Genomic DNA, 11,279 nt, shown 5'->3' on the forward strand with positions numbered 1-11,279 from the left:
TGACAGCTGGTATGGTATCTAGTAACTGCACACATCTTTGCCATCATAGTGTTCTAGGCAAGACTGGATGCTCCTAAGGAACTGTTCCTTGTAGGCTCTTGCATCTACCACTGGATGTACTGAATGTCCTATACTTGCAGCCAGTGTAGAACATATTACCTCATATTCTAAAAATGTGGAAAATGCCACTGAAGCTTTGTAAGATACAACACTCATCTAACACGCTTTGTGTGTGCATTTCTCAAATAGGAAACATTAGATTCACTGTAGTTAGCATCTGTTCACACTTTCTAACCTAATTGAAGGTGTTGCTAACAGTTAGCTTGAAAAGGAAGAAACCCTTTTATGATAGAAAAAGCTGTAGAAAATCGACTGTTTCATTGATCTAGAAAATGCTGTAACATAATAGCTGCAGGTCTATCCAGTAATACAAGGGAGGTAATTGTTAATCCTTACACATGAATACTTCCTGTTCTCTATAGAAATCTTCTAATTTGCTGACAACTACAAAATGTCTTCACTATAAGCACATACATACATACATTTTAAATACATGGGCATTTGTAAAGTATGTTATTCAGGGAGGAACCCTACTGTAGTGGAGGGCCTACGCACTTTCCTGTTCTAGCTGCCACCAACACTTGTAATTCAGTGGAGGCTTTCCTGAAGAGCCAAACTATAATAATTTTAGGTTAATTTATGTCTACATATTTAAGTTTATCTTAAGTATGTAGCGCTCACCCCCGAAGGAGCCGCTGAATAACCGGATATTTCTATCCCCCTACACCAATGTACCGCCCAAATCGTGGATCCACAGCACACCAGCACACCAACACACCTTTGAACAGTTTTATAGCAGATTTACTGATAAAGCAGAAATAAACAACTATGATACAATAGCAATGACAACAATAATGTGTAGCAACAGGCTGAGACACTCTGCAACTCAGTAACTGCAGCTATATGCTGTCAGCACTGATATATGAGAGGCCAATTGTCTTTAAATGGCCGCCTGTTTGTCAACGTGGCCAAAGGCCTCTCACCAATCCTCAACGTCAGTTGGAAAGATATGAAGACTGCTAGCAGATGACGGACATCCTCTCTCTCTCTCTCTCTCCAGCTCAGGCGACATAGAGGGAAGTCATCTGGGTCCCCGACAAAAGGTCCTCACCCATCCAGGATGTTCGCAGTCCTCTCTAATGGCTCCGTCTGGCTCCCTCTCTCTCTGCTGGGCTGGCTGGATCACTCCGGTGGCCGGTTCAGCCATGCGACTAGGCCTCAGTTCGGGCGCTCGAACACAGTCTCTCCAATTGAGCAGATGAACAGCAGTCCTTCAGAATGCCGCTATACAGAGTCTGTGTGTCCCAATCTGTCAGTGGGAATCACACAGCTCGGCTGCATGCAGTCCTAATTCACCCAGTGCCTCACACACAGGCCTGTCTCCTCCAGATCCCCCAGTCAGACTGAGCATGCTCAATCCCTGCAGTTCATACCCCTCCAACTAGACCTCTCAAACTCCCTATTCAAAAGAAAACTATGGGGTGCACCCCATAGTTTCCCTAATGATAGAGGAGTACATTCTGCAATATACTCCTGTAATCAAACATATACCCTAAGATTGTAATTTAATATTATGGGGTCTATTCAAAAATCTGCCGAAGGATCCAGCCGTAGCTTCGGCTGATCCTTCGGCTAGCTTCGGTTACGGGAGGCCTTTGGTTCAGTAGAATCGAAGGGCTGCTGTACGGGCTATTCACTAGGATAAAATACGAAGCGGGCTGAAAGCCTGCTACTGACAGCTGGGCGGAGCCAGCCGTCATCTCACGGCAAGCCACGGCTACTTGCAGGGACAGATCAGCATCTCTTGGTTATCAGGTAACCAGGGGACGCTGAACTGTCATTACAATGAGAACTCGGCTGAGCCATTAGACAGTTCAGCCTGGTTGCCCTCGGGCAGCTCGGTGACCGCCAGTTCTACTTATACTGCAGCCAGCAACAGGCATCCATAGTGCAGCCTGCCAGTCCCGGGAGCATGGTGTTGTGGAAATTTTATTAGGATGTGTTTTTAGTGTATTGTAATATTTTGTCATTAGTCTCTCAGTGTCTCGGTTTAAATAGGGGGTTAACTCATTGGAGTAGATATCTTATGCGCGGTGGAGCAGTGTCTTCTTGGCAGATGTATGGACGCCGGCTGGGGCCCCCCGTGCAATGCATGGATTTATTGGCTTGCGTGGATGCATTTGTTTGGAACGCAATATATGAAAGGAACGTGCGTTTGTTCTCTCTGGTGCGTCTGATCAACCGCTAGAGATAATATAACGTTGTCCCTGTAAATGAGCGCGCATGAGAATCCTAGTAACGTTATGTGGCATTGATCACTGAGCAATGCTGGATAAAGTCACTCCGGTGGTAATAGATTATTGTATTATGTATTGAAGTGATTGTTAACCACTTCCTGGTTTGCTGGTTGTTGAAATCATCTGCTGGTTTGCTATCACTTCCTGTCTCGCTGTTTGAGACATCCCTTCCTGTCTGACATCACTTCCTGTTGGGCAGGTATAAAACAATAAACATACCTGTGCTCTGTCTCTAAGCATGGGATTATCAAGCAAGCAACACATGTCTCCTGACTCTACATGACTCTGAAAGGGATACTTCCAGTCCTTGCACAAAGGATTGTAGTACAACGGTGGAAATTCTTTGTGTTTGGCGCAGCTTAATGCGGCATGGATTTGTGCGTTGAACCAAGCGAATTTCCATAACAATGGTACCATGCTGTCAGGAAGCCAGAGCCAGGATTCCTACACCGCAGTTTGCGCATGGGCATGGTGCAGTTCATAGAGCTGTTTCAGGTGCAGCGGCTCTGCGTAAGCGTGTGCATTCGGCTATTCACTCACTGCTGTTCGGCCCCTATGAGAATAGGCCGAACAGCAGCGAGTATCCTGCCGGAGGTTCAGCTCAGCCGATCCAGCGGAAGCAAGCCAATGTATGGCTGAAATCAGCTGCGCAAGCCTGAAGTGAATAGCTGAACAGCGTTCGGCTCACTTCACTTCGGGTCGGTTATTCACTCTGGCTGCCTACGGCAGCTTTGTGACTAACCCCCTATATCTTTTTGGCGGGGCTGAGTGCCAATAATAGTTGGGATCCTCCCCACTCTCTCCTCTCATTGAGAGACAGAGGCTTGTAGGAACTGTTGTGCATTCATGAATATCAGTGCAGGCGCAGCAGTTCCGTCCCTGCCTCCCCTCTACGCTACTGTCACTATCTCTTCTCCCTGGCTAAACATTTACAACACCGCCCCTGTAGCTCTGTCCTGCCACCCCTCCATGCTGCTGTCTCTCTCTTCTTCTCCATGGCTGATTGGGAATAACACAAAGGAGATCTGCATCAGGGACGTGCGGTCAGGGGAGGCAGGTGGGGCAGAGCCTCACCTAGAATTATGGAGGAAAAAGCTGTCAGCTTCAAGTCTGAAGCTGACAACTTTTTCTCCATTCAGATCGGCATCTAGCAGGTTACACAGCGGGGAAATCCTCCCCGCTGTGTAACCTGTCATGGACGGAGCGCTGCTTTGTCCGGCGGGTGGGGCGGGGGACAAGGCTTCGTCCGGCGGGGGACAAGGCTTCGTCCGGCAGTGGGCAGGGCTTCAGCCGGCGGGGGGCGGGACGTGCTGGGGAATGCTTCACCTGGAACAAGAGGTACCACACGTCACTGATCTGCATCAACACTTCAGTAACCGATTCTAACTTGTCCAGTTGCTGAAACACTACTGCAGATCTCCTTTGTGTTATTCCCAATGAGCCGGGGAGAAGAATGGAGGAGCATGGAGGGAAGGCGGGGATGGATCTGCTGCGCCTGCGCTGGTATTCAAGAACAGCAGCAGCTCCTATCAGCCACTGTCGCTCAATAGAGAAGAAAAGAGTGGGGAGGATCCCATCAATATTGTTAGGATCGCTTCTCAGCATGGAGCTTAGCCCCACCCACAGCATATTATATTGAATTGCAAGCCTAGAGAGGATTTTTGATTACAGGAGTACATAGCAAAATGTTCTTCTGTATCATTAGGAAACTAATAATGGCACTTATAGTGTACCCCATCATTCTTCTTTAGGCTAGAGGATCTAAAAAAACTGCAAGAGATAGGAAAACACTCGGACCCATGGCCTACTAGAATTTGTGGAGCACCTAACCTCCACTGTCACGGCCCTACTGCAAAATCTTCTCCTGGAGAATTTGATTGTGTGCCAAAAAAGCGAGGGGACCTGAGCATGACATTATAGCAAAACCCATCTACTACAAAACAAACTAGGGCCATTGTTAGGGAACCAGGAAACCGGAATGAAACTTAAAGTGCAGGTTTAAAAAATATAAAAGGATTTTATAGAAAACAACAATAAACATAAATGGCAGAAAAACTATGGAGAAAGTTGAGATCGTAGTTGGTGCAAAGCCAGGAGTCAGATGCCAAGACGGGTAGTCAGCCAAGTGCAGGATGAACCCAAACAAAGACGGAGTCAGTAACAAGGGGATCAGTAAGCCAGAGCCAGGATCATACTCAGGAATAATGGCAGCACACTTGGTTGATCAGAACAAACGCAAGGACGGAGATTGAATGGAAAAGGTGGAGGTTATATAGTGACCTGGTGCCTACATCATCACTGTGAGACAGGAATACCCAGGAGTCTATGCAGTGCAGCAGAGTGATGATGTGTGCAGGTTTGGACATAGGAGCGTGCCAAAGACCTCTTAGCAACCTGGGACACTATGTCCTCTCTGTCCGGCTTCATGCCCAGCTCGTAGACATCATCGGTTGCCATCCCACCAAGACCAGACAGAGAGCTGCTGACAGACATGACCCTAACAGAGCCACTCGTCCCAACTCATTCGACGCTGCCCCTCAGTGGGGAACAGGGCGATGACAGTAACTGGTTTACAGTTACATCGGAGTCTCCTACAAGGATTCCATTACGTGTTGTTAATGGAGGCCTTCCTCAGAGCCGGAACCCTACTTCTGCTTTTAAAGCAAGGCCCCAAAGACTTTATGCCTACAGATCCAGGCATGGTTGGATCACCAAGTTACCAGCCACCATGGGGAAAATGTAGTGATGAAAATTTGCTCTGCTAGTTTATTTCCTAAGTGTATCTAAGTGACCCACTGCCTGATGTCAGTCACAGAGGAGATGACCTGAGAGGCAACCTCCTCTGCTGATTGACAGAAGGCAGTGGGCGGCGCCAGACCAGGTGACACCTCGCCATGTCATCATCGCGCATGCGCGGTCCTCTGAAAGAGAGAGGAGGAGACTATCACCTGGTTGGATGTGGTATGCCGCCTGGTCCCCTCCTTTCTCCTGATACTGTCGGGCTCTCGGTCCATGACCAAATGCCCGACTTTTTAGAAGGGGTGACACCAAAATGACTGCCAGTCATTTTGGTGTCATCCCTGCAATGGTGTAACCCCGGTGCTGGCTGCACCCCCCTAGTGATGCCACAGGGCGGCACAATGGCCAGCCTGCTATTGGCTAATGCACTTTCAAATAGCAGAATGACTATTGCTCCTGCAGAGGAGCAGACCTGAGAGAGAGAAATCAAACATTCCGTTGGGCAGGGAGCGGTGGTTTTTTTTTTTTAGTCGGTCGGCGAGCATCTGGTTTCCCAGATTGGGAGTATTAACATCACTAGACAACGTGATTGATGCTGGATTGACATCGTGGGATATGTTTTTTTTTTAAATAAGGGAATTGTCAAAACCTGTAGGGGTTTTTTGTTTTTTTTCAAATAAAGGACTTTTTCTAAGGTGTTGTCTTTTCTTTACTATTTTATACTATTTAGGTGAATGAATTGGGGTACAAGTACCCCTTACTCATTCAAGAGGGGAGGCAGCATCTGGGTGCCTCCCCCCCTGCCCACATACCCCCACAACCACTGAGCCAGGGTTGTGGGGAAGAGGCCCTTGTCCTCATCAGCATGGGAAAAGCTCCCTCCCAATGCTGAGGGCATGTGGCATGGTATGGTTTGGGTGGGGGCGTTTGCTCGCCCCCCCCTTTCTTGCCCTACCAGGCTGCTGGTCAGATCAAGGGTCTAGTAAGGGGTTTCAAGGGGGACCCCACGCTTATTTGGGGTTGATTTTTGGTATTGGGGTTCCCCCTAAAATTCCTACCAGACATAAAAGGCCTGCCGTAAATTACTGGGGGGAAATGCACACTATTTTTTTTTTGGACATTGGGGTCCCCACTAACATTCCTACCAGACCTATAGGGTCTGGTATGAATTGGGGAGCGGAACCCCATGCTCTTTTTCTTTATTATTGCTTATGTGGACCGTGAACAGTTAAACACTTTTGTGCATTCTGTGACACCTGTCAGCTTCTTTGTTTACATTCGGGATACCGAGTCCGGAATGTGAGCAAAGAAGCAGAGAGCTGTTACAGAATGACACCTACACACAGTTCTCATCTTCTTTCTTTGTTTACATTCCGTAACAACATTCTGATACTTTGCTGACATTCGGGATGCGAGTCCTGAATGTCAGCAAAGATGCAGAGACGCCAGAGAGCCGTTACAGAATCACACCCAGCATTCTCACGCTTGTTTCGTTATTTCTGTAATCCGGATGCATCCGAATGTTTACAGAAACTTGAACGAATGTCAGTTCAGAATGTATCAAATCGCACATGTCTATCATCTATACTAAGGATGCACCGATACCGGTATTTTGGTACCGAGTACAAATACCGATATTTTTTTTTGGTACTCGCTGATACCAAATACACTGGAAGTCCCATTCAGGAAGCCAGGCGGCGTGTAATGACTCGCCACCTGGCTTCCTGATTAGCCAGGAAGCCGGGCAGCGTGTAAACACTCGCCACCCGGCTTCCCGATTAACAAGTAAGCCGTCCCATGCTTCTCTTCACTATGTGACGAGAAAGCATGGAGCCGGCTTGCTGGCCAATCATGGAAGCCGGGCGCCGTGTAATGACGCGGCACCCTGCTCTCTGATTGGCTGGGAAGCAGGCTAGGTGCTCCCTCGTCATGAGATGATGAGGGAGCAGGAAGCCGGCTTCCCGGCCAATCAGAAAGCAGGGCGCTGCGTCATTACTCGGCGCCCAGCTTTCTGATTGGCCAGCTTCCCGACCTTTCAGGTAGCCGGGCAGCGCATAATTACATGCTGCCCGGCTTCCTGATTGGCCAGGAAGAAGGCTGCATGCTCTCTCGTCACAAGTGACGAGGGAGCATGTAGCTGGCTTCCCGGCCAATCAGGAAGCAAGGCAGCGTGTAAAGACGCGCTGCCCGTCTTCCTGATACAGGAAGTATCGGGCTAGGCATCATACGAGTACTCGCCCAAATACTCGGTATTGGTGCATCCCTCATCTATACCTTTTTTTGTAGCTGGTCATTCTTTTGCCACTGTTTGCTGTGATTCATTTTTTATTTTTTTTTGCTGCTATTTGACCTTACCTCAGTCTGCACCTGTTTAGTTGCACCGGGTGACCCCCATCATGTTTGGGGGTGTATACAGTATATGTTGGCCTATTCATTTGTCTCATTGCCTTGATAAGGATTGACTGCAATCCATCGAAGCGTCAGACGGAATAAACTCTAAGCCAACAATAACAGATGATTTGTGAAGACGAGTCTGTGTTGCTCAGTGGTCCCTTGTGACTTCCCCGTCTGCCGCACCGTGACTCCCTTTGGATAAATATTTTTAAGTCCGCCGTCTCTCAAGTCTTCATGTTGAAAGTCAGAAGGGATTTTCTGTTCTCGCCGGCGTTTGGTCCCTGAAGGAATACTCTGCAAAGTATAATTAACGCCAGCTGAACTTTTCTATTTGTGTCCTTTGATTTCTTAGAATGCAACTCAATCTATTGCTTTTACGTGAAGAACTTCGGCCCAAACTCTTGTCAGTCTGTTGTCAGGTCCATCGAAATCGAAAAATGGCTCATGGGAGCAAGGGACAAATTGTGTGGGGTTGAGGTTTGGATGGTCAAGGTGCTGTTGGCCTCCATCTCCTTCAGTCTAGTGCCGTCTTTGATGCTACAGCGCCATAGGGTGCCTTCTGGCTTCTTTGGGGGGTGCCTCGCAATTTACGCACAGCATCATGCCATATCCATGGTGGAGATAGGCAAGCCACCAGAACCATTAAAAATAAATGACGCTAGTCCAGGGAAGGTGGGTTCACCTCTGTCCAGGCCTGCTCCGCCTCCTGCCCTCTGATGACATACTGTGAAGGGAGGACTGATGCGAAGAAGGGACTGGGGACTCTGATGTGAAGGGAGGACCGGGGACAATGGTGTGAAGGGAGGACCCTGATGGGAAGGGAGGACTGAGGACCCTGATGGGAAGGGAGAACTGAGGACTCCGATGGGAAGGGAAGACTGATGGGAAGGGAGGAATGAGATTGCTGATGTGAATCGAGGACTGAGGACTCTGATGGGAAGGGAGGACTGAGGACCCTGATGGGAAGGGAGGACTGAGGACCCTTATGGGAAGGGAAGACTGAGGACCCTGATGGGAAGGGAGGACTGAGGACTCTGATGGGAAGGGAGGACTGAGGACTCTGATGGGAAGGGAGGACTGAGGACTCTGATGGGAAGGGAGGACTGAGGACTCTGATGGGAAGGGAGGACTGAGGACTCTGATGGGAAGGGAGGACTGAGGACTCTGATGGGAAGGGAGGACTGAGGACTCTGATGGGAAGGGAGGACTGAGGACTCTGATGGGAAGGGAGGACTGAGGACTCTGATGGGAAGGGAGGACTGAGGACTCTGATGGGAAGGGAGGACTGAGGACCCTGATGGGAAGGGAGGACTGAGGACCCTTATGGGAAGGGAAGACTGAGGACCCTGATGGGAAGGGAAGACTAAGGGCCCTGATGTGAAGGGAGGTCTGAGGAATCTGATGGGAAGGGAAGACTGAGGACGCTGATGGGAAGGGAGGACTGAGGACCCCGATGGGAAGGGAGGACTGAGGACTCCGATGGGAAGGGAGGACTGAGGACTCCGATGGGAAGGTAGGACTGAGGACCCTGATGGGAAGGAAAGACTGAGGACTCTGATGGGAAGGGAAGACTGAGGACTCTGATGGGAAGGCAAGACTGAGGACTCTGATGGGAAGGGAAGACTGAGGACTCTGATGGGAAGGGAAGACTGAGGACTCTGATGGGAAGGGAAGACTGAGGACTCTGATGGGAAGGAAATACTGAGGACTCTGATGGGAAGGGAAGACTGAGGACTCTGATGGGAAGGGAAGACTGAGGACTCTGATGGGAAGGGAAGACTGAGGACTCTGATGGGAAGGCAAGACTGAGGACTCTGATGGGAAGGGAAGACTGAGGACTCTGATGGAAAGGGAAGACTGAGGACTCTGATGGGAAGGGAAGACTGAGGACTCTGCTGGGAAGGGAAGACTGAGGACTCTGATGGGAAGGGAGGATTGAGGACTCTGATGGGAATGGAGGACTAAGGACTCTGATGGGAAGGGAAGACTGAGGACTCTGATGTGAAGGGAAGACTGAGGACTCTGATGGGAATGGAGGACCGGGGACCCCGATGTAAAGGGGTGACCGAGGACTCTGATGGGAAGGGAGGACCGAGGGCTCTGATGGGAAGGGAGGACCGAGGACTTTGATGGGAAGGGAGGACCGAGGACTTTGATGGGAAGGGAGGACCGAGGACTCTGATGGGAAGGGAGGACCGAGGACTTTGATGGGAATGGAGGACCGAGGACTCTGATGTAAAGGGGGGAACGAGGACTCTGATGTAAAGGGGGGAACGAGGACTCTGATGGGAAGGGAGGACCGAGGACTCTGATGGGAAGGGAGGACCAAGGACTCTCATGGGAAGGGAGAACTGAGTTTGCTGAAGGGAAGGGAGGACTGAGATTGCTGAAGGGAAGGGAGGACTGAGAATTCTGATGTGAAGGGAGGACTGAGGACTCTTATGGGAAGACTGAGGACTCTGATGGAAAGGGAGGACTGAGGACTCTGATGGACAGGGAGGACTGAGGACTCCGATGGGAAGGGAGGACCGAGGACTCCGATGGGAAGGGAGGACCGAGGACTCCGATTGGAAGGGAGGACCGAGGACTCTGATGGGAAGGGAGGACTGAGGACTCTGATGGGAAGGGAGGACTGAGGACTTTGATGGGAAGGGAGGACTCTTATGGGGAGGACTGAGGACTCTGATGGGAAGGGAGGACTGAGAACTCTAATGGGGAAGACTGAGGACTCTCATGGGAAGGGGTCCCTTGAGATTTAAAATTTTCTGAGCTTATCATTGTTTTTATCAGCGGTTTAAATTTAATAAAAAAGCTTCTGGGGGGAAAATAAAATGAAAACAAATGCATCTCCAAAGGCTGTGTCCCCCTTATATCTGCTTCATGATATAACTCAAGTCCATAATAGGGATAGCTGTGCCATACCCTCTAATGAACCACAATGGCTGACTATTGATATGGTCAAGAAAGGGATAGCCAAAATTAAGGTGAATAAAGCACCTGGACCAGACAGCTTACACCCACGTGTCCTCAAAGAATTGAGCTGTGTAATTTCAACGCCATTGTATCTAATACAATGACTGGCTTGGTACCGATGGATTGGCGCAAAGCCAATGTGGTGCCTATATTTAAAAAGGGATCAAAGTCTTTACTTACAGACCTGTAAGTTTTTAACCTCAATAGTTGGCAAGATACTTGAAAGTTTGATCAAGGATCACATGCTTGAAAATAATATCATAAGTGATAGTCAGCACGGATTCACAAAAGACAGAAGTTGTCAAACAAACCTACTTTCTTTTTATGAGGAAGTGAGTAATAAATTGGACAGAGGAATGGCTCTGGATATAGTATACTTGGACTTTGCAAAAGCGTTTCACACAGTTCCCCCCAGGAGGCTAATGTATAAGTTAAGGTCAGTAGGTATAGAGTATTCGATCTGTAATTGGGTAGATAACTGGCTTTAAGACCGTATTCAGAGAGTGGTGATCAATGATTCGTACTCTGAATGGTCTGAGGTTGTTAGTGGTGTCCCCCAAGGTTCAGTGTTGTTAGTGGTGTCCTCCAAGGTTCAGTGAGGTGGTGTCCCCCCGGGGTTCAGTGTTAGTGGTGTCCCCCAAGGTTTAGTGTTGGCCCCTTAACCACTTCCGGGCCGGCCGTAGTAAAAAAACGGCCAGCCCGGAGCTCTCTAGATCTGAGCGGGCGCGCGCAAATGGGAAACGGCCGAAATTTAAAAACAGGCAGCGGTGCTTGTTACCATACAAGCGATCCGCCGGCTGTAGAGCCGGCGGATCG

The sequence above is a fragment of the Nanorana parkeri genome, unplaced genomic scaffold (assembly GCF_000935625.1).
Source record: "Nanorana parkeri isolate BGI_ZX_2015 unplaced genomic scaffold, ASM93562v1 scaffold1796, whole genome shotgun sequence".
NCBI classification, from domain to species: Eukaryota; Metazoa; Chordata; class Amphibia; order Anura; family Dicroglossidae; genus Nanorana; species Nanorana parkeri.